This window comes from Panthera onca, chromosome F2 (genome assembly GCF_046562875.1).
Source record: "Panthera onca isolate mPanOnc1 chromosome F2, mPanOnc1 haplotype 2, whole genome shotgun sequence".
NCBI classification, from domain to species: Eukaryota; Metazoa; Chordata; class Mammalia; order Carnivora; family Felidae; genus Panthera; species Panthera onca.
This window is the reverse complement of record NC_138356.1, coordinates 27356661-27381781: the sequence shown is the minus strand read 5'-3', so window position 1 is coordinate 27381781 and position 25121 is coordinate 27356661. Positions and strand designations below refer to the sequence as shown.

The 25121-nt window shown below is 35.0% G+C and overlaps 1 long non-coding RNA gene across 3 annotated transcripts in view; it reads left to right on the top strand.

Annotated features, from left to right (window-relative positions):
- The window catches only part of LOC132664210 (uncharacterized), a 167440-nt gene that overhangs the window by 44143 nt on the left and 98176 nt on the right, over nucleotides 1-25121 (top strand). Inside the window, exon 3 of one of the 3 annotated variants that reach the window (XR_009603518.2) lies at nucleotides 12285-12360. The exons of the other annotated variants lie outside the window; for them this stretch is intronic. This is a non-coding gene — a long non-coding RNA (uncharacterized LOC132664210). The remainder of the gene's footprint in view (nucleotides 1-12284; nucleotides 12361-25121) is intronic. 3 annotated transcript variants of the gene reach the window in all.

Sequence of the window (25121 nt, the reverse complement as noted above, 5' to 3'; positions counted from 1 at the left end):
ACCCAGCTATGTAAGAATCCTCATGGAGAACACTGAATACTCTGAAGTGGTGGTTTTGACATTTAATGGCTGTATCTGGAATTGTATTTTTGAGAACTAAAGCCGTAATTCTGCTTAGCAAAAAATACAAAGTAGATAATTCAAAGTTTCTTTAATAGGGATGCCCTATGAGATGGGAAAGTGAAGTCAAATGAATCTTGTTTCTTTAATGCACTCAGATTTTCACAGATTAAAAATTAATCAAAACTTTAGAGAAACCAGAGTTTGATGAACTTGATACCTTAAGATAAATTGTTAGTTTTCAAAAAAAATCTTGCAATTTGTAAAAACAAAGTGCCAGGAATATTATCAGAGGTCCTAAAGATTTCAGAGCAGTGTTTTGGTGTCAGTAATCACAAAGAATTTTAATAAACTCCAGACCGTATTCTGAATTATGTAATTCATGTCTAAGTAGAACTAAGATTAAAAATGGAAGAGAAATATCAAGGAAAGAATTCAGTAGGAACCATACTGTATTTCCATTAGCAGAAGACTAGGAGATATCTCTGAAATTTCAATAACCTTGTAAAGAATGAGCAATCATTGTGATAATATATTTGATCTGTTCTCCCGGCTTTTAGCAGCTTTATTTGCCTAAAATTATCCTAATCCTTGAGGTCTTCTGTGTTGCACACAGAGAAAAGTTTGAGGAAAAACTTTGGCCATTTCTGCAGACATCCATGTACTTGGCTCTTCTATCAGCACTGGCTTTAACCTCAACCTAAACTTAAATTTCACTCTGGAACAATGAACTGCACTGGCACTAGGAATATGCTATTTACAGAAGAAAAAGATAAGGGATAAAGCCTTTTGATCTAGCCCTTTCCTTCCTGTTAGGATCAACTAACAGGATGACAACTGCTTATCTTAATGAGGACAACTGCTTATCTATTGTGACCATGAGGCTTGAAGGGTAAAGACATAATGCCAACTCTCCAGAGATGCCAAATGGAAGATTGGACAGGGCTAGACCTTTGATGATGTCTTTGAGCCACTGAATTAATCCTGGAACAACTGACCTCCAGACTTCTACTGATTTAAATTGAAATGGTTTAGACCATTGATACCGAGGTTTTCTGTTCCTTTTAATCAAAAGCATCCTTAATTTATATAAAGAATTTTCCACCTTAATTAGAATAACCCTTTACATGGCATATAAGATCTCTTATGACAGGCCCCTGATGACTACATTTCCCACCACTTTCCTTTATGCTCAAGGAAGCACTGCTTTTTTTCTGTCTCTTCTCAGAAATGTTATCTCAGTGTATATCAATATCTAGCCTTCCCCAGTCTGTCTAATTCATTGCATCATTGCCTTCTCATTGTTCTAGCTGGTCAAGTGTCAGTTTAAATGCCCTTTCTCAGAAAGACTTTCTCTGATCATTATAGCGAAGGAAATTACCCCCCTATTTTTTTTCTATTGCAGAAACATTTTGGTTTTTACTTCAAGGCACTTTTAATTTTTGTTATATATATCTGTTCCTTAATTATATCACCCTGCAATACAATCCCAGTAAAGGCAGGGTATCAAGTATATATTAATTACCTCTGATACCTGGCTCCAACCCAGGCGGTCTCTAGTACATGACAGGACCTTGATGGATACTTGTTGATTAAATAGATGCATAGGGCTACTGGTTGGTTCTTCAACCAGTAACATATGTATAGACAACACCAACTTAAATATTTTAGCCCCTTGGAAAATCAGACCTCAGGATAATGAGGACTGACTCTGATGCTTAAGTGAAGAAATTTAGTTCCTATTCCATAGTTTTCTTTCTGAAAATGAGCACTCATCAAATCAGTGAGGCCCTATCATGTTGGTGTTATATATTCTGATTTCCTTTGAGGATTCTCATGTATATCCATTACATCCACTATCAAGGAAGTTTGAGTCAATATGCTATTTCACTTTTTATTTAATTGTGTGCTAAACCAATGAGTATAATTTATTTTAGTAACATTGTTAAGAACTTCCCCTTTATTAATTTATATCTCACTTATGGAATCATATGGCATCTTTCCATTACCTCTTATTTAAAAATAAAGTTGCTACATTATAATAATGTGAAAACAAATCTTACATCAGAATTTTTAAAATGTGGTGTATGAAAAAATTATTCAGTTAATACCAGGAAAAAGAACAACTTAAAATGGAAGAGCAGAAATAATGACATTTTCCAGTTAGATTTCATTTAGGTATATCATTTAGAAATTAAATTTAGCTGAAGGTAAAGGAGACCTCAGTATAATAGCATAATGAGATTGGGGTTTTGTTTTTCCCATATAACAGAAAATTGTTTGCCTGTTGATATTGGCACAGGGGCTCATGTTAGGGACAGGATTCTAGGATTCCCTTGGCCTTTCCTTTATGGTGATTTTGTGGTCACAAGGTGGATGTTAAAGCTCTGGTCTTAACATCTGCATTCTAGTCAGGAACAAGGCTAAAGAAGTCACATTTATTGTGAAATTCTCAGGTGACCTCCACTTATATCTTATTGACCAGAACTGGATCTCACAACTGCACCTAGCTGCAAGGCTCATTAAAAATATATATTTTTGCTGGATGCTCCAGGAAATCACGTTTATATTAATTATGAAGAAAGGAATGGCTGCTTGGTGGATTATTTTGTGAAAGTAGTTATTTCAGATGAGTATGTGTGCCTAATGGTCACATTACTAGTGTCATCCTGAAACTTTGCCATATGATAGAGCATACACTTTAACAATGTACACCACAGGTCTCCTTCCTCCCATGGAATCACTGTGCAACGGCGAATGAAAATGTTTTCACTTTTATTTATGACCAAATAATATCCTTTTTCTGAAATGAAGTTTGATAATTTCTTACAGAAGCAAAACCAGGTCAGAATTTGTCATGTATACAAACTACGTTGCAAGAGCAAGGAAGTGCTGTTAGCCAAAGCTAAGAACTAACACTTTACACAGTTCCTTATTCTTTTGCATGTGGATATTCGATGCCCCACAACTCTTTGTTGACAACACTGTTCTTTCCCCATTACATTATTTTAGCAACCTTATAGAAGATCAAGTGTCCTTAGATGTATGAATTTATACCTGAATTCTTAATTGTATTCCATTGATCTATATTTTTGTCTTTATGCCAGTAGTATGCATTACTGGTTTTTGTTGCTTTTGAGTGAAATTTGAAATCATAAAGAGTTCTCCAACTTTCTTCTTCAGCAAGGTTTTTGGTTATTCTGGGACTCTTAAGTTTCTATAAGAATTTAGGGACCAGCTTGTCATTTTTTGCAGAAAACGCAACTGGAATTTTGATAGGAATTGTGCTGAATAGGTATATCAATTTGGGGAATATTGCCTTCTTAACAATTGCCTTCTTCCAATCCATGAACATATTTCCATTTATTTAGATGTTAATTTGTTTCAGTGATATTTTGTTTTTTTTTCAGTGTGCAAATCTTATGTTTCTTTTGATACATTTATGAGGAATTTATTTTTGTGGTGCTATTATAAATAAAATTATGTTCTTAATTTCCTTTTTTAGGTTGTTTATTTCTAGTGTATAAAAATAGAACTATATTTCCTGTATTGATCTTGTATCCTACAAACCTGCTGAATTTGTTTACTAACCCTACTAGTATTTTTTTTTTTTTTTTTGGTATTTTTAGTATGATTCACTCAAAATAGTCCATAGTACACAATCGTGCCATTTGCAAGTGCCATTTTCAATCTGGGTGCCTTTTATTTCTTTGTCTTATCTAATTTCCCTGGCTAGAAACTTCAGTACAATGCTGAATAGTAGTGATCATCTTTATCTTGTTCCTAATCTTATGGAAAGTGCCATTAAGTTTGGTGTTAGGTATGGGTTTTTTTGTAGATGCCTTATGTTAATTTGAAGACGTTCACATCTATTCCTAGTTTGTTGGATTTTTTTTCTATTATGAAAGAGTGTTGGATTGTGTTTAATTTTTTTCCACATCTATTGTGATGATCTGATCATTTATTTGGATTTTGTCCTTTTTTCTAGTAACATGGTGTATGGACTGATTTTCATGCCTTGAATAAACTGTGCATTCCTAGAATAAATCCCACTTGGTCATGGTGTATAAATCCTTTTTATATATGGCTAGATACCGTTTGGTAGTATATTGTTGAGAATTTGTATATATGTATTCATAGGAAATAGTAGTCTCCAGTTTTCTTTCCTTTGATAACTTTGTCAGTATTACCAGGGTTATATTGGCTTCATAAAATGAGTTGAGAAATATTTCCTCTTTATTTTTTTAAGAAGATGTGAAGTATATATGTAAATTATTTTGAAGCATATGGTGGAATTTATCAGCGAAACCATCTGGACCTGGACTTTTCTTTGTTGGATTTTTTAAATTATTATTCTGTTTACTTGTTATAGGTCTATTCAGATTTTTTTAATTTCTTCTTGTGCCAGTTTCAGTAGTTGTACATTTTTAGGAATTTTTCATTTCATCTAAATGATGTAATATGTTAGCATACAGTTGTTCATAGCATTCAATTATACTCTGTTTATTTCTGTAAGGTCAGTAGTAATGTCTCTACTTTAATTCCTCATTTTTCTAGTTAAGATATTCTTTTTTTTTTTCTTGATCAGTCTTGTAGAAATTTGAGTTAGTGGTATAAAGGTGAAATTCAAAAGCTCTCCCTCAGAAGAAAGCAAAAACAACTCATAACATGGTTAAGGTGAGTGATATGGAAGCAAAGGAAAATATATAAGATGTATAATTAATTATTTGGTTTCTCAAAAATAAGATAACATAAAAAAGTATTGATCTTAAATATAGACAACAAACTTATCTGAGATAAAGAATAAGTGAAATTACAAATTTAAATTGACCACTTATACCAGGCAAAATCAATAAAAAAACCAAATATATCAATAAATATTTATTGTATTTCCACCATATAATGAGTACTCATCTTGTGTATAAAAAATAAGCCAATCTACATCTCATTTATTCTTCCCAATAATCTTATGAAGTACGAATTATTTTTGCTTTGACAAAATTTTATTTTTCTATGAGAAAATAGATTATACATGGAATCTTAAAATAGGCAACTTATACAAACAGTCATTGGTTTCCAAGGGCTGAGGCATGAGGGAAATGGGGAGATGTTGGTCAAAGAGTACAAACTTCCAGTTATAAGATTTAGTAAGTTCTGGGAATCCAATAAGCATGATGACTATAGTTAAAAAAAAACAAAAGGAAAATATAAGTGTAGAGAGATTAAAGAACATTCACCATGGTCAGAAAGCTAATATGAAGCAGTGCCAGGATTTTAATCTATGAATGTCTTTCTCCATTACTCTTGCTTTACCAAATACAACATTCCACTTGTGATTCTTACCCAACATTTAAGTATTCGTATGCATAACCTTTTATTCATTTGGTCATGTATATGTGTATTGTGTGTATATATATATTTTTTATTAATGATCAAATGAATATGTATACATGTATATATGAATATACGTATATATATGAATATAAAGTGAATAATTCAATGAGTTGACAGGTTTTACTAGTAGTATATGGCACTGATTTCTGATTACAGATAATAATGAACTTATATCAATTAGTATAAATGAAATTAGTAATTGCTTTCTTCCTTTTTTTCTAACTTAGGATAATTGAAGAATTATCAATTGAAGATACATTTTTATGCTATTTTTCAAGGTAAAAAAGGAGAATACTACATCCAGTAAGAATATGTACTGCTTTCCACCTATTGGTTTATACAACTTACCCAATAATTGAGCACAGGCATATGAAAGTTTAGATGTCAGCTATAGCTTGGGGTGAAGGAGACAAACATTTCATGTAAGGAAACCACAGACTCAGCAGCAGATGCCTTTTTCATCATTGGCCAATCCCTTTCCAAACATGTGTTTGCATTTTAATGAGAGTAGATATATAACTTCTCAGGAAAAGGCTACAGTAAAGTAGGGTCAAATAAGCAAAATGCTGTATGAGTTGCTGGAGAAATGTCTGGTGACAGGAATAGATAGTGATTGTTGATATGTGATCACTGTTTAAGAGGTGTTGTAGTCATGCTATAGGCCTTCAGCAGAGGTTGAAGAAAGCAGTATGATGTTGGAGCATCGCTTTTAAGAGTTCCTTCCTTCAAATGGCACCCCCTCCCTTTTTAATTGTGGATTTGAGTTGACTTGTGGAGTTGTTTCATTGTAAACGTCAAATTTGGGGCCAGAATGTATGGGTGTGATTAGGGATTCAGTCCTTCACAGCTGTATGACTTACCCTCTCTGTGCTTAATTGTCTCTTTTTCTAAGGGCTGTTGTGGTGCTGAAATAAGTTCAACCATGTGAAGTTAGAATAGTGAGTGGTACGGATCAGGGTCTCAGTAATGTTAATGTTATTGTTACGATTATCCCAAAGCTAAATTTCTTTAACACTACTCGCCAACTAATCTCCAACAAGGTATTAGCTGTTTCAGTTAAGGTGTTTATACTTAAGGGTATTAAAATTTAATTAGGTGACTCCTGAAGGTTAGAAAACCTTCAAAGTCCACAGGACAGGACATCTAATTGTGGAATTTCAGACACTTTGTATGAGGCCCCAGGAGAGGAAGCGTGGCTATTGCAGCAGCGTGCAGTGCCTGGCACCCCTCAAATTACTGTGTGTGGGCAAATGTTTTCTCCATCTGTGTGTAATAGAGCCGCAGAACAAGAATCAAGAGAGAAAACAAAACCTAAACTCAGGGGAGGAAGTAGACGCAGACTGAAGCAACAGCAGAGGGAGTGTTTCATGACAGTATGGCCGTCTTTTGGATACTCAAGCTGCTTAATGTAATGGAGTTGTGACATTCTTCCTATGCTGTTGAAATGGTCTTGATTTGTGGTTTCACATGGCTTCTATATGAGTCTACTTGAAAACATGGGAATGAGTGACTCCAGTCTGCTAAGTCTGTTTACAGAGCAGATGTTCAATGAAATTATCTACATGAGAGAATTCTGCATGGAAAAGATGAACCTCAGTGACCTTTGACTATCCTCTGGTAATTTTATATTTTAAGGAAGCTATAGTAACTCTTGTGAATAGCAACCAAGCAAACAGTGAAACAATGAAAACAATTAAAGAATATGGTAAAACTTTTATTCCTCCCATGTCTATAATAATAATTTTGTGTCTGAGCTGCATGCTGGCAAGTAGAAAAACTAAAAAGAAGTCAGAAAGAAATCAGAAATCAAAAAGAAGGAAGGATGGAAGGAAGGAAGAAAAAAGGAAGGAAGAAAGGAAGAAAGGAAAAGAAAGAAAGAAGAAAATGGTGGAAAAACAAAACTTCTTGAAATAAAATACTATAATTAAAACATTAGCAGAATGGGGTGTTACTTCACTCTTCAGCTCTATATGGAGAGCATTCGCTTAACCTGACAAAATGACTAAGGTTGAGAGGATCAGGGAGGTGAAGTCTTGACTGCCGTTCTTTGGCCCTTGGATGGCAAAGGTTATGCTCTCTTCCTTTGAGTTATTTCCTGCCATTTTTCTCCTGATATATGAGCCATTTTGTTCAAGATACTTTTGGTAGGCTCTCTCTAAAAGGATTTCTAGTAACCTCCACTGGCTTGCTGTTTCTTCCTTGCTTCCTCCTGAGAAAACCCCTTCTTGATATCTGGAAAGAGACAAGCAGGGGTGCCCACCTCCAGCAGTGGTGATTGCTCGGCTGTTCTTAAAGTGTTTTCGAGAGGCCAGATTGAGCCTGCCGGTTGTTGTAAAGACTACCTGTGAAAGAGTGCTCCTAATTAGCTTACTGACTATTTGGAGAAAGCTCTCCTGGTTTCTCTGTGCCTGGTCGTTACTGAGTAAGCTACTGCTGAATGAAACAGATGTGTTCTTTATAATGATGAGGTCATTTTTACGCTTATTAATCTTGAAAGCAGGCTGTTTCTTATAGAACAAAGTTGGATTTAAGAGAGAGAGAGAGAGAGAGAGATGATGATGATGATGATGATGACTTAGAAAGAAAAAGAAAAGAAGCTTTTGTGTGTGTATGCCCACGTATTTTATTAAAAGTTTTAGTGGCTGCTCCAAGAGCAAGGTGTCTGTGCCTTTAATCATTTCCATTTTAAAAACAGAGCCTTATATTTCCACATCTTCAGCTGTCCCAGAGGGCAGCTAGGCCAACTTTAACAACATTAATTTCTCTTTATGACAGGACTAGTGCTGCCCCAGGTCTTCAGAACTGCCTAAAATGTCTGGAAAAGTAGATAATGAAGAGGATATTAGAATTGTAAACAAGAACAATTTTGTAATAAAAACCATATATTTTCTCCATTGGACTTTGGGCTTAATACTGCAGCAGCAAAAGTGTCACGAGTCATAATTTGTTGATGACTACTGAGCATTAGTTACAGTCAGAGCGTGTGCATAAAGGGCAAGTCCTCCTGGCATCCCATTAAAGGAGATCTCGGATGGGTAATTGCAATTTCGTTGTTCTAATGTGTCTCTTTCAGTTGATTTTTCACTGTGCAACCTGATGAAAAGAACTTGTGTATGAAACTTACCAGGCTACTCACGGAGGCTTTTGCCCTTATGCAGAGGTATTCTGCACAAGTTTAAAGGATTTATTAATAGCGAATGTGAAAGGATCACCCTCCTAAAAGTCAAAGGAGACCCATGCCCAACCCTGGCTTACCTTCAAAGGTTTAGGAAGGAGCCTGATTGGAGCACTGAAAAAGGAAGCACCATCCCTCACTGCTCTGTGTTTCTCCAGGAGCACATCCTTGCTTCTGTCATCTGTTTGTCCTTCTTGATGACAGGGTTTATGACTATGATACAGTGGACTAAGAAACTGTAGAGTAAGAAACTAAGTGGACTAAGAAACTAAGATTTTCCCCAAGAAACAGTGTTCTTCCCTGTTTTTCTGCAAGGAATATGGGAGCAAAGTGTAAAACGTAAGCATTATTGGCTGTTAACATCATAAACGGCACTATCTTCCTAAGGTGCCCGGCAGCTGAGAAAGTTCATACTGTGCTTAACCTTTTGTCTTGGCCTCATCCTTTGTTGTCCTGATTCACTCAAGAAATCTGAACACATAATCCTAAAAGCATAACAATTTCCAGGAATATGGTTTTTGTTTGCATTTCATATCTGCTTTTATTATACTGAGTGGCCTGTGTTCTATAATCTGTTCCCTGAATTTAGTTTTGTAAGAGCAACACAGATGCACAAAGCCTCTCAATTTCTATTGAGATATTTTCCTATCAAAGGTAATAATGAAAATATTTATGTTTTCAATTAACCAAAACTTACTGCATATTCGTATGATTTTTCTTTTCAAAATTGGCAGTAGCATAAGAACATATGTTTTCAAAGACAGTTATTCTAGTGAAGTGTAGGTTAAGATACCAAATACTTTAATTTGAAGTGAAAAGAGAGGCCACATTGTGCTTTATGAAATCTTTTAAAATATTATGATCTTAAAAATAAGGCGGAAACCTTTCATCTGTATCTATTAGCGCCGAATTCCCCTTTTCACAGCTAGGATGGGTGAGTAAACAGCTTCATCCCATAGTGTGATCAGTTAGGTGTGGGTGTCTTCCAGATGATCTGGGGTAGTGGGATCTCATCCCAAGACTGTGCTCACTCGGGCTTGATACAGACGAAAAGACAAAAATGAGCTCTCTTCCATTATTTAGGCACCTGTCCAGAGGTTGGGGGGAAAATTCCTTGTGTAGATTTAGCCTAAGAGAGCAGAGATAACCACCTTGCCTTCTGTGTCTAATAAGATGTGAAAGGGGGCAGAAATAATGAGTATTACATTGTATTTTTCATGTAAAAGCCGGAGAAACAAAACGTCTTGAACACTGGCAGTGATTCCAGTCATTTTCAAATGAAAAGGGCTATTTGTTTCCAAATTACAGCAGCCACTGGAATGCATATGTTTATGGCTCAGAAATCCTCATTTTGTGAAGTAAAATTACCTTTCAGTAATTTAGTCACTGCAGGCTTTCTCCTGCTGACTGGTCAGAAGCTATCAGATAGCTTGCAGCTGCGGGCTTCAGCCCGACCATTTTTTTTTTCCTAGGACAGGCAGTTAGTTAGTAGAGCCATCAGTACGGCATCTGTCATCCTGCTAGGCCCAAATTGTTTTCTATGATGGATGTCACAGTCTGTATGATCAAAATAGAAGCCCTGCTGCTTTTAATTGCAAAATCGGAGTACTTGCACATTTGTTATTATGCCGAGGTTATTACCTCACACAAAATGAATTAACAGGTGAAAATAATTGATGAGAGGAGTCTAGGGATTTTTAGCCTCTTCAAAGAGACTTTGTAATTATGGCATAATGAATGTTCTGAGACATATCTGTGGGGGGCAGCATGAGACCACCAAAGATCTCTCCAGATTGATGACAAATTCTACTGATTTCTACTGTAATACTGCTTAAATTTACTTAGCAATTAGTTTAATAGGCCTACATGATTCATGATAACATACTGAGAATTTTTAAATAAGTTTGTTCCATCCATCTGTAAATTAAGCCACTTACCTGAGCTTTCTTCCCAAGGTGATGGAAAATGTGAACGAGTCAGACTTTCTGAAACAAAGGTGACAGGATAGGGGTTTGGGTTTCAGAAATACCTGACTAAATGCTGCTGGCATCTCAAATAATTTCCCTTCCCCTTTTCCAATAGCTTGTGAAAGAGCCTCACCAAATTTTGTCCAAATGCAGTTTTAAGAGTTCCCAGCACATAAAGACTCTGCATTTGTCCTGTGAAGTAAATCGTTTAAACATTTTGCAAGCTGAAGTAATTGCTCTTGGCTTTCTGACCACTCTTCCATTCAGACTTGGTTATATTTCAAATTCATTCAGCCCCTGAGTGCATCCAGAGTGATGGAGTCCGGCCATCTTTCCCCTTCCTTGTGACATCCTGAAACTGCACGGGGGGTATCTCTGTCACCATGAACTTACATGCAATGTCGCTTCAGAGCACAGAAGGCACTGTCCCTGTATTAACCCAGTGCAGCCAACAAGCTGGAATATTGCTTTTCATGTGTGCCTAAGTAGGTACAGAATAGTAGTTGTAAGATAGACAACCTAAAAGCTGCAAGGGTGGAAAATATTAGTAAGTGGCATAGGGGACCATTTAAAGGAAAGAAAAAAAAAGATCTATAACTGAACTAATCATGAGCATGCTTCTTTTTAACAACTACATGTTATTCACATACTGTATGCATTCGGATCTCAAGGTAATTCTTTAATTAGCAAAAGCTCAAAATGAATTGTGAGTGCTATTTTGAGAAACATACATAAAGGAGATCTTGAGACTAAGACAGTTTTACTAAAAGTAAAGGAGAGAAAATGCCATGGAAAGCAGAATTGTAACTTTTGAGGAATGATAAACTCCATAATGGAGTCACATGCATATAAACATCTATATTCCTTTTTTAAGTGACAGGGAGTTTTATCACAGATTCAAACTAGATTGATTAATCTATATATCCAAAGACATGCATTATTTACTATTGTTCTTGTTCCTTTTGTCACACACACACACACACACACACACACACACACACACACACGTTCCTGCCCCCGAAGGCAGCTTTTCTTTTTGAGGTAGTTTTTAATGACGGTTTGTTGTTATTCTTGTCCTGAGTTGAAATGAAATGCATATTTGAGGTGTGCATTCAATATTAAGGAATGCAATTGATATTGAGGGGACTCTTACATTGTGTACATGGCATAATACATGTATAATATAAAATGTGATATTATAGAGTATAGTATATATACACATATCATTCTTTGCAGATATACTGCCAGCATTTTGTAGTTAAGAGTATATAATATCAAAAGATCTCAATAACAGGAAGAAAAAATACAGGCCAGAAAACATAATAAATGCAAGGCAAGTAGTGGATTGCCCCACATGTGAAACGGACTGTGGTAACTCATATCAGGCTGCGTGTCACTTGCAGAGGCATTTTTCATAAACCACATGCCTGCATTTATCTTCAGTATAAACCCCAAGATGAATTCTCCAAAGACATTAACAATAGATAAATGCTTTTTAAACAAAATAGTCTATTTGAAAAATCTGTGACAAAGGAAGGAAGGTGTTAGACAATTGGACTTAAGTTGTGTCATAAACTATGGCACTGATTTGTGATGTTTACTTTATTGTGGTCTTAACTTTAATTGAGAGAAGAATAACCTAAAATTCATAGGTTAATGCTGTAAAATCTTGTATCTGTTTCATTTAGATTATACTGGATGACTGTTGTGAAACACCAAGGAAAACACTCAAGGAATTCTGAAACAAACAAACAAAATATGCAGGTAACAAAGCAAATTTCTAAAAAGAATTCGTGTTAATTCAGGTTGGATACAATTGTTGAAACTTGATTATTAGAGACAATTCAAAATCTTCATAACACCACCAAAAAGCAATAGATGACAGAATTTAAATTTCACGGTAAGCTATCCAAACACAAATAGATGTGTTCTATACAGAAATGAAGAACAGAGGGACTGGGTGTGCTTTATGATAGCTTTGTGACAAATGACACATACATAGAGTGCAGTGTAACTGACTCTCAAGCAAATTCAGCTGCTTTTTTCTTGTCTCTTCTTTTTTCTGTATAATATGTACAGAAGTACAAATGTTTAGACGGCGTCTAGTGACTACAAACAAAGAGTATTCAATATAGTGTGTATGTTTACCAAAGAAATTGTGTTTTAGATGGGAAAATCTGATGTTCTTTTTAACGACTATAGAATGTGGAGTAGTTAGGATAGGGAAAAGGGTATTTGTTTTATTCATGGGCCATTGCAAAATGATCCTCGTGTGTCGTAGGGGATGGTGAGCTCGTGGAGTCTGAATCACTGACTTACAAGACAGATCTATTTCCAGGAAAGGAAAAAGATTTTGTTGATAATGTAATGAGAATGCAAATAATTTCTTTGATGATGCTAGAATTTTGGTAGTATTAGTCTGCTGCTAGCATGCTATGAATTCTGTGTAATTAAATGGAATTGGATTGTGGACCTGGCTTTATGAAGACGGCACTGGTTTCTGAGTAATACCCTATTCAAACACCTCACTCTGATGTATTGCATTAATAGATCATCAGAAGCAGTTGTCAGTCCAATGATGTATTAGTGTAATACATGAGAACGAGACTCACTGATGATGTATTTAGTACTCACAAGATGGCAGTGTCCAAAGAAGAAATGGGCCCACTAAGGAAGCCATTATAATTATAGGATGAAGTCAGTTCAGCGTGCAGCACTTTACAAGCCTTCTCAGAAGGGTGCTGGGTTGGTGTATCGGTGCCGAACCTACTCTTAGGACACTCTCGCTGGCGCAATGAGAAGAGCATTGTTTTCCCAGTTCAAAATAATTTCCACTGGTGAACGGCAAGATAATATACATATGTCTGGTTACCATTCAATATTTTAGTGCATGTCAATGTCTGTGTTGGCAGAAAGCATTGTGTACTGTTAGTGCTGCCTTGTGTGGGGAAAAAATCTCTTAAGCAGGATTTTCTGGGATGATACTCAAATATATTATTGTAACAGCAGTTTTCCAACTGATAGTTTCTGCCAAAGGGGAAGCTTTTGCTAGTAAGTGTCTACATGCCACCAATCATGGGCACAGCTTCTGGCATTAGCTAGAGAGGCAGATATTTTAAGTAAAACATTAAACTTCAGTCTGACTGTCATACATTTTCTGCTAATAGAGCTTGCAACACCTACTATAAATGTAGATGAATTAGAGACTCCCAGTGACCTCTATCTACCTCCTGCTGTGCTTTTTCTAAAAGGGTAAAAGAGAGACTTTTAAATGTTTATAACATAGGGCTAAAAAGGCTTTTTTATGCAATGGAATCGCAGTTACTGTTCACCTTCTTACAGCAGCTGATTGCATCATAAATAAAACAGTAGGGATAGTCATCCCAGCTGTGGAATGAATGCATCCAGAGAGCAACCAGAAGGCATTGGTGAAGGATAGGGAGTTTCCTTCCCAGGATCTGGGCTGGTAAAGATTGGAGGTGTCACTGCAGTTTGGAGGGGAAGAAGTGGCGGGGGGAAGCGGAGGAGGAAGCAGAGACGATAGTTGATACATGGCATTTCCTTCCCCGGAAATTTAGTAACTGAGGTATATGTTGAAGTTTCCTGACCCCCTCCCTATTCAGGAAGGGGAAGCTGAAGGGGAAAGGAAGGATTCACCACAGAGACGTCAAGATGCTGAGGCAGTGCTTGTCGCCATTTTCGTAGCCAGGCTGGCAGCGGCTTGCCCACACTATGGAAAACAACCAAGTGTAGAGCACGACACTAAATTTAGAGGGAAAACAGGCATAGGTGGCATTCTTTTTTTTAAGTGGCATTTCTACTTTTGGATATATTATCACTTTTAAAATTTGAGGTAGAGAACTCACTTTGTGATTTATGACTTCTAAATAGGAATTATTTCAGTGGACTCCTTTAATTACCTCTGTTTGGTCTAAAGGCTTAGAAAAACGTTATGGAAACAAAGCATTGCGCACTTTAAGTTGACAAGAAAAATGATTTGGAAATGCTTAATATATCTAATCCTTTTTAAAGAATGATTGTTTTATGTAATGCCCACTAAAGTATGCATTCTCCTAAATGTCTCTTGATTTTCCAAACTATTAACCCCTAATACTCAGTTCTATATCAGACTCGTTAGTAACACTGCTGAACTGCCGAATGATCCTTTTATACTATGTAAGTTTTCTTAACATCTAGGAACTAAGGCTTGGGCTATAGACTTGAACCTAAGAATGCATAGACATCATGTAAATTTTTAAAAAATATTTTTGTGGGTCCCTAAGACACCAAAAGAGGTAAATCTTCAATATGAATTTCAGATTATTACACTATAGCTTGTTACCACTTATTTTCATGTGAGATAAAGATGATTTTTACATTAACTGAAGGCAGTTTTATTATATATTTAAATACACACAGGTATTCTTACTTTTGCCAAAGATTTAGTTATTTGTCAGAGAGTTTCAAAATTCTTTTCATTAAAAATGTACACGGTTAATGCACTGAATATTTGTTGTAGACTTCCACATTATTAAGGAATGTGTATTATCGTGTTTGCACAAAGTTAAGCAACAGTGATGACAAAATTTAAAAGAAAACCCTGGGGATTTTCTTTGCTTTAAGTAGTAGAAACAACTTAGACACTACCCCAGACTCCCTTTCCCTGCCTTCTTTCCTCCCTCCTTCTCTCCTTTTCTTCCTTCCTTCCTTCCTTCCTTCCTTCCTTCCATTGATTAGATAGTAATAATGGAGGAGGAAGGTTAGAGAAACAGGAAGATACAGTAACACCTTCAAACTGTGATAACCAGGAAATAATTATTACCTAAAAATGTGTAATATTTCTAAAATACCACATAGTTGCAAGTGTATGTTAATGATATTTCCATATGATAAGATGTATTTTCTATATACAGGCCCAATAACAGTCCATAAGTAACAGGGATATAAATTAATTGTAAAATTAACAATAGGAAAATTCACCCTTGGAAAACACTAATGTTCTGAGGAATGCTTTTAATAGTAGACAAAAAAAAAAAAAAAGAGTGAGAATATGGGGATGCAAAAAAAAAAAAAAGAAGAAAGAAGATTAAACTCATCCAGTTATGTGAAAAATGAAATGTTTGGGATTTTGAAGATTTTATTCTAATAGTGTAAACATGCTCATTTTAAGTATATTTCCAGTATTTTAAATAGTATAAAAGAGAGCTACAAACATTTTATATAATTTAAATTGCAGTAAACAAAAATAAGAACCAGAATCCTAACAGAAAAATGAATTCTGATCTTTCAAACATTGTGCTGTATTCAAAGACATCTAAGGTAGCATTAAATCTAAGCCTGTACCCGATACATGTTGCACCATCCAGGAAGTAAGACCAACCAAAAAAATCCAGAGTTCTTATAAACATTGCAGAAGGTAAACACTGATTGAAATCATTGCAAGTGGTTTGCAGTTTCCCAAAAATTTATTTTAAAATATAAACAAATTCAATACACCATGCCATTTTTTTTCTAGGAAAAAACTGTTTAATCACATCAAGATCTACATTATTGGAGTAAAAGATTAAATTGTTATCTAAACGTGAAGCCCAAGGAGTAAGTTGCCTTGTGCGCTTTGAGACAAAATTGAAAGCCTGGTTTAGTAAGACACAAATCTGCCATTTTCACCTGATACTAATGCAAAGAATTCTTCATCAATTAAGCCATTTTTCAAAGGTTTTGCTAAAATTCCAGCTAGCGTTCACACTGGCATTTTGATAGTGGCGCTTCTTTGCTTAAATAGTTTTGACACCTAATTGTCTCCATAGACTTTTACTTATAAATCCATTCCCCTGAATCACTCTCGTTTGACAGCTGGAACTATGGTTTATCATGCAGTATGTGGCAATTCTGTGATGAGCATGAGTGTCTTAATTCTAGTTTCCTCCCCATACCTTATCTTCCACTGTTTCTGTGTTTTTCTTTTCTTTCCAATCTTTTTCTCCCTCTGCCTCCCTCTCTTTGTGTGTCTCTCTCTCCCTCTCCAATTTCTATGAGAAATGGTCTAGGTTACCCTCTTCTTTCAGCTACATAAATGTTGCCTTTTCGCTTGATGGAAATTCGCCTCATCGCTTTTCTCCATCTTTTCAGGCTGTCTGATCATCTCATTCTGGAAATGACTATTTCTTTTACTTTTTACATGAGGAGTTATTTTTCCTATTACTAGCCTTCACCTTCACAGATATAAAAACCTAATTGTGCACTGTAGTACAAATGAAATCCGAAATTATCAAGTGCAAAATTAGCATTAAAAAATCATAAGACAACAAACAATAGGGCTTTTATGTGATTTTTGTAATTGCATGGGACTAGTTACTCTGGCAATAATTGTTTGTGCTTCATTAACATGCAAAATGGTTTTGTAGACTAACCCACACACAAAAGAAACCATTTTTGATGAGAACTGTGCTTTGTTTAATGTTAGACACCATTGTATTTGCTTTCCTAATATAACAGTTCTAATTAGTACCTAGCACTCATCCTGAGTTTTTCAGCTTGAACACTCTGAAGGTGACAATCGAGTCACAATTCCATGGCACTCTTTGTCAGTACCTGTCAAAATATAGCTAAGCCTTTAGGAGTTGTGATCTAAATACTGAGAAAAAAAAGTTAATAGTCCAGAAACAATATGTCTCTAGGTAATTTTAAAAAATAAAATTGCACATTAGCCCTTGCTTAAAAACATAATACCATTAATGCTATTCAATTAAGTGCAGCCCTGACAAAACAAGATTTGTCCTAATAATTTCTCAGCATTGTTTTTTATCATCCGACCTTTATACATTTGCATGATTCATTTGATTTTACCTCCCTGGTGAGGTAGCACAGATAGATGAATATCCAAATTTTAAATCAGTTAATCTGTACTTGCACTCTCTTCAGAGGTGATTGGCTGTTTATCTTAAAAGCATGGAAAATATATTTTTTTAACCATACTGAAGAAGTGACACCATTAGACGAAGACTTTGTGAAACTAAGCATCAGGAAGAGTCCCGATTTGTTCTACCATGGAAAGCATGAGGTCCTCGTTGGGGGCCTGTCTCTAGTTAGGAGAGAATGCAGACTCTAAGACACGAAGACGATTTCCCAACTGTTGTTGAATCCCATGTCCTCATCCTCACAGAAATGATTGTAAGAGAAGACTACGTTTATTACCGATGCTGCCATTAATGGGTGCTGACCACCCAAAGCATACCAAACACAAGACCTGTTAATTTTGGGAAAAATGACACAAAAGGGAGACTGATTTAAATCTTTATCCTTGACTGGGCTTATAGGAAATACTTGATCAGGGGTGCCTGGGTGGCTTAGTCAGTTAAGGGTCCAACTTTAGCTCAGGTAATGATCTCGCGGTTCGTGAGTTTGAGCCCCACGTTGGCTCAGAGCCTGGAGCTTGCTTTGGATTCTGTGTCTTCCTCTCTCTCTGCCCCTCCCCTGTACATGATGTCTCTCTCTCTCTCAAAAGAAATAAACATTTAAAAAAATTTAAGAAAAAGAAAGACGTTCTCCCAAACGAGCCGTTTATTAATATGCATGCCATGGGTATATATTAGACAATCAGTCACCATCAAGCAAGGAGGGTCTTCTGTTCCCATTTTTGTAGTGACTAAATTTTGAGTCATGAAAGAATAGACCTAGATCCAATTCACAGAAGTCCCAGGTAATTCACTTTTAATTTGAGCAAGTATCTTATGTGTTTTGAAAAGCTCATTAGATCTAACTGTAGAATTCTGCATTTATTATGAGAAATTCAACTGAAACTTAGTCTAAGAAAATTCTATTTAGGATTCAGGTCCTTTTTCCCTTTCACCCACTGCATTACTTTTTCTTCAACCTAACTCACACTATGCTGGATCCTTTAGATTTTCCAGAACCCTTAAATGCGAAGAATAACTACAGTGCTATCAGAAATATTCTAACAGATTAAAACTTGTGGTTGCTTTTCTTGGAATAAATCTATTCCAATCTATTTTTTGGTCACTAATAACATTCTCTTCTCTAATTTTGTATCCCAATTCCACCACATGGCAACATATTCAGAGTGTTTTTTTTTTTTTTTTATAACAAGGAGGAGGAATCATTGCTAACTTAGTCCTCCTGAATAGCCCACTGACAAATATAATGATATTCAAACACCCTTCTATTCTTCATTCCAGCAATATTCAGACCTCATCATCAGCTAAATCCAAGCAACGTGTGTGTTTGGGGAGGGAAGGTGGTTTGCAACTGGGCAAATAATCAAAGCAGAGGAATGAATACAACCATCTGTATGGAAATTGGTAAACTGCAAATTGGTCCCCTAACTGGGATTAGGGAGCATACATGTTTTCCCCAGCTCTGCTTCTTTCCCAGAATTTCACATACATCAATAACAATGGCTTTTACTTCCTTCAGCTGAAGATGGAGAGAGAGATGCTTTAAAGTTGTCACTGTCAGGAAGGGTTTGTCCTGCATAGTTATAAGCCCATTATTTAAAAAAAAAAAGCAAAATGAAGGCTTGTTTCCTACAGTGAATTTAACACTTTTCTCGCTCTGTATTATGGTGACAGTGCTGAAAAGTAGTATGAGGAAAAAAAAGAAAAAAAGGAAAAAATGGGAATAGATTTTTAAAACTCAAAACCACAGTATTATATGATGAACATGTTGGGATATTTAAATACTAATACACCTTTTAAAAGCACAGCTAGAACCAAAGAATATTTGATAATCTTTCATTTTATTTTCCTGTTCATTTCTATTTTTGCAGAAATCCTTTTTGGGGTCTCCTAGGAACCTAGTGTAACACAACTGGGTATAATATGAGCACTGATATTAGGATCCCTAAAATACAGTTGTTAAAAATGTATAAATTATAAAAAGATAAGCCAAAGAGAAGCAAAGAAAAGCAGATGATCTAGCCTAAATGATTAGTTCTAAAGTTTATTATAGACATAGCCTGAAATAGTTGTTTGTTTAGAATTCTAAAAAGCCCTACAACTTTTGATAAATTGCATACAATTGGGAAATAGCACAGAACAAAATCTGTAAGATTCTATATGAATGATTAGGATATTTTTGTCTATTAAAAATCTTATGTACCTAAATATGCTTTTAGTTATTTCTCATTATAAAATGTGTACTCTCAACTTAAAAGAAAGCAGTGGATGCCAGGAAGAAAAAAATCCTTGAAAAAAATTTAAATTTGACTATTTCCCCCATCTTTTAAATATGAATATATGAGCAAGCTGATTGGAGACAGTATTATGTTGGCTTCAGATTTTGGGACAATATATTAATACTAATTGTAGTGGGTTGAGTGGTAACTTCTTAAAAAAGATATGTCCAAGTCCTAAAACCTGGCACCTGTGAATAGGACTTTATCTGGAAAAAAAAATGTCTACAGATGTAAATAAATGAAGGATCTCAAAATGAGATTATCCTGGATCAATTGAGTGGCCCCAAAATGAAATGGCAAGTGTCCGTGAAAGAAGAGAACAAAGTTGGAGACAGAAGAGAAGACCATGTGAAGCTGAAGGCAGAGATTGGATCAAGGCATCCTCATGGCAAGGAATGCCAAAGATTGCTAACAGTTACCAGAAGATAGGAGAGAGGGAAGGAACAAATTCTCCTTCAGCACTTTCCAGAAGAAACCAACCCTGCTGGCACCTTGATTTAGGACTTCTGGCCTCCAGAACTGTGAGAAAATAAATTTCTGTTGTTTTAAGTTATCAAGTTAGTGTTAATTTTTTGTGGCAGCCCTAGAAAATGAAGACACTAATTTTCATAATACTAACATTCAGGTACCACACATAGCTTTCCATGTGTAAATTAGAAACAGTCATTTTTCATCACTGTAAGTGTCACAGAAAGCAATAGACCGAATCCATAAATGAAAACAAAACTAACAAAGGAAATAACAACTTCAGCCTTACAATAAGTTATTTAGCATAAAGGAATAGAAAGCAACTGGACTTCAGACAATCCTCTCTGGGGCACCTAACTTCTGATTTTCCTGGTTCTTTTTTAAGTAAATATTTTAAAAACTATTTTAGGTTCACAAGAAAGTAGAACAGAAGGTAAAAAGAATTCCCATAGAAGCCCCACCTCTTTCCCCTCCCTACATACATAGTCTGTCTACTAACATCTGCACCAGAGAGGTAGAATTCTTACAATATCCCATCAACATACATTGACACATCATTGTCATTTAAAATCCAAAGTTTACTAGGATTCACTCTTGGTGTTGTACATTCATTTGGTTCAGACAAATATACAATGACATGTGTCCGCCATTCAAGTATTATACAGAATAATTTTACTCCTTAAAAACCCTCTGTGTTCCACCTATTCATTTCTCACTGCCTCCCCAATCCCTGGCAACCACTGATATTTTTGCTGTTTTCATAGTTTTGCTTTTTCCATAATGTCATATAATTGGGATCACATAGTATATAGCTTTTTCAGATTGGTTTCTTTCATTTGGCAATATTAATTTAAGTTTCCTCTATGTCTCTTCACGGCTTGATAGCTTATTTCTTTTTATCACTTGATAATATTCCATCATCTGGATGTACCATAGTTTATTTATCCATTCATTTACTGAAGAACATTTTGATTGCTTCCAACTTTTGGTAATTATGAATAAAGCTGCTCTAAACATCTGTGTGTAGGTTTTTGTGTAGACATAAATTTTTAATTCATTTGGGTAAATACCAAGGAGGTGAAATTGCTGGATAGTATGGTGAGAATATCTTTAGTTTTGTAGAAATTATAAAAGTTTCTTCCAAAGTGACTACCATTTTGTAATCCCAAGAGCAATGAATTAAAGTTTCTTTTTTATCCACATCTCCTTGCCAGTATTTGGTGTCTTCAGTGTTTTGTATTTTGGTCATTCTAATAGATATGTTGTGAATTCTCATTTTGTTTTAATTTACAATTACCTTGAGATACATGATGCTAAACATATTTTCATATGTTTACTTGCCCTCTGTGTATCTTTTCGGTGAGGTATCTGTTTAGGTCTTTAGGTATCGTGAGAGTGGGCATCCTTGCCTTGTTCCCATAGTGGGAAAGTTCTTAGTTTCTTACCATTAATATAATGTTTCCTGCAGGTTTTTGGTAGATGATATTTCCCAAGTTAATGAAGTTCCACTCTGTTTTTACTTTTGAGATTTTGTATCGTGAATGGATGTTAGATTTGTCAAATGTTCTTTTTTTCTATTGATATAATCATATGAATTATCCTCGTTAGTATATTGATGTAATGGCTTGAATTAATTGAGTTTCAGATGTTGAACCAGACTTATATATCAGAGGTAAGTTCCCTTGATTGTAGTGATAATTCTTTTTATACATTGTTGGACTCAATATACTAAGAATTTGTTGAGGACTTTTATATCTCGTGTTCATGAGAGATTTTGATTTGTAGTTTTCTTCTAATGTCTTTGTCTCTTGTTGGGGTTGGGTAATGCTAATCTCATAGAATGAGGAAGTATTTCTTCTGTTTCAATTTCTGAAGGAAGTTGTAGATATTAGTTTTTATTACTTAAATATTAGTAGATACCTTATTTTTAATCAGTAAAATGGAATTAAAAATAAAGGTAACATACAGAAATACGACAGAAATTTCAAATATTTTCTCCAGTAACAGTCTTTTTTATAGAAAATATCAGGATTTATATTCAGGGACTTCACAATGTGATTTATAGAAAAGGTGTTTTCCAGCTTTAGATAACAAATATCAATTGCAAAATTAAGTAAAATAAAAATGTGTGATGTATAATATATGCTGTGAGAAAGATAAATTTATCATAATTTTGAGTAATATTAAAAGAAAGTATTAATTTAAGCCCATTTTGAAAATTCCTTTTGGATATATTAAAAAAAATTAATCTCTGGAAATATACTAGCTTTTCTAAAATAGGCTAATTTTTTTGTAACTGGAAATAACCAACAGTTTTGAACTCTCCATTATGAAAAATGATAAACTTCAAAAATTAGACACCATTCAAAGCTTACCAAGACTTTCATTAACCCTAGTTTTTGAGGCCTAGAACTAGATGTGATTTTCCAGTGCTTTACTGAATCATTCCAAATTAGTTATCAGTAATAGGTTTGTTGTCAGCAATAGGTTTATTATCTAGTTGTTTATTTATTAAAAGCAATTGTTCAGGAATACTAAAATAGTCTATAAGATACAATCTATTTTTTATATGTCAATAAATATACCTAGTTTCATGGTGAGGGAAATTCCTAGGTAGAGTACAGACCAACTGACTTATGAATAACAAATGTCAGTGAGAAGAGTGACCATTTTCTAGCCGTAGAACTCTAATATTTGTGTATATTTGAAAATTAGCAGCATGGAGATAGTCTTCTAATTTCTTTCTCAGATGAAATAGAAGGCCAAGCAGGTCTCTATTTATTTCTTCTCTGTATGTGATTCTAAACCCTTGTATAGCTAAGTTCAGTTGGTCTTGGAATATTACATTAAGTTATCATTTTCAATATACCATTACTTACTTAATTGATTATACACACATACATGCATAGTACACTCCAGATACAGTGTAATGAAGTTCTAATTTAGTACTTGTACATATAGAACTTGCATTTGGGAGATGGATGCAAAAAGATATTTTGAAAAATATGTAATTTCAGGTAAGGATTATTTCCATGGGAAAATAAAGTTTGTTAAAGATGGAAATCCTTTAGTAGTTTTAGTGGTTGGAACATTTTCCTCCAACTCATATAAAAACATCAAAGGGCAAATTCTCTGATAATGCAAAACTTGAATAGAAACCTGGGTAAAATGTGGTTTTGGGACATGAATTTTCCTTGAGGAAGGGATGTCCAAGCAAAATGAATAGTATGAGCCTTGCGTCAAAGTTACTTGGATTTTGCAAGGACAAGAAGAAGATTAGAAAGTTTGGTATGAGTGAGCATGGTATGAGATAAAGTCCTACAGGCTCAAAGAGCATAAACAGCACATGCAAAACCATATAGACTATTGTAAAGAATCTGGATTGTGCTCTAAGGAGGCCAGGAACCTATTAACAGGCCAAGAGCAAGGTGCAGAATGATCTAATTTATGATTTGAGAGGATATTTCTGACTTTTGGGCTTTAAAATTGACTCTGAGGAAAGAGAGGAAGGAAAAAGATCAGTTAGGAAGCGATTTCAATAATCTAGGTGTTAACTGAAGACAGTCTGACTAGGGTGGCAGGAGAGAGGACTACGAATTGGCAGATTCAAGATGGATTTTGACATTAGAACTGACAGAATTTATTGGTGTCTATTGATGAATTAAAGGTAGAGCATTGATTGTAGAGGTAGAGCATTTCAAACAATCTCTTTAATTGAAAGAGATCAGTTAATGATAATTCCAAAGATTTTGATCATAGATACCGAAAATTCAAAGTTTTATTCACTTGCTGTGATGGAGCAAATTGTCAGAGGAGTAAGGCTGGATATGAAATCAAAAGTTTAGCTTTGGAGATATTAAACTTGAAATGTTGAATTGATTGTTTGGTATTCATGCATGAAGTTTAGGAAAAAGGTCCTGCCTGGACATATACATTTGAGAGTCACCAGTGTCCAGATGGAGTCTAAAACCTTGGGTCTGACTAAGTTGACCCAGTAAGCAAGTGACAGAAAATAGAAGTTGGAGGACTGGACAATGGAGATCTCATATGTTTATAGTTTTTTGACCAGGATGGAGCCAGGTTTTATGGAGCTTGAAACTTGACTATTTTGGTGATCATTTTTTGATAAAAATCATAGGCAATTATAAATACAAAATTGAGTACAAAATTTTGAAAGGTGTTTATTAAGATCAGAAACACTAAGACTTAATTTTTGTTAACTTCATGTAAATCTGCTCTGGTTGGGGAGATAAATGATAAGCAATGAAGCTGACTAAACAGGAAGAATCTAAGACAAGATGGTGAGAAAAGATCCACTGGTTTAAATTCTGATGACTGCACAAATAAGGTGAATACAAAAAATAGACCATTGGATTGGACAATATAGAGACATTGTTGAATTTGGCAAAGAATACTGTGGGTTGGTGGGCAGGGGAAATCAGATGAAAGTCAGTAATGAAGATGCTATTCAGTATTTCACCATGACTCGTATGGCTTGAAGGTATATCTTTTGTATTGATAGGTGTAATAGCAATAGACCGTAATTAATTTTTCTTAGGCAGATTCATGAATAGCTCTTATTGTTTGTTGGAAAACAACCCTTAAAAAAAAAGGGACTACATTAAGATTAAAAAAAATCATCTGCTACTGAAAAATCCAAATGTTTTAATAATAATAAATTTGTGACAAGCAGAGCTTACTTAATCTTAGTATTTTTTCTGTTATTGTTATAAATTTTAAAAACCTTTCATATCTTACTATTGAATTACACTTTTTAAAACTAAGCCATTTGTTCCTCCCTATCTCTCCTTTATCCTCTATCAAAAAAAATTTTACTTTAGGGATGCCTGGGTGGCTCAGTTGG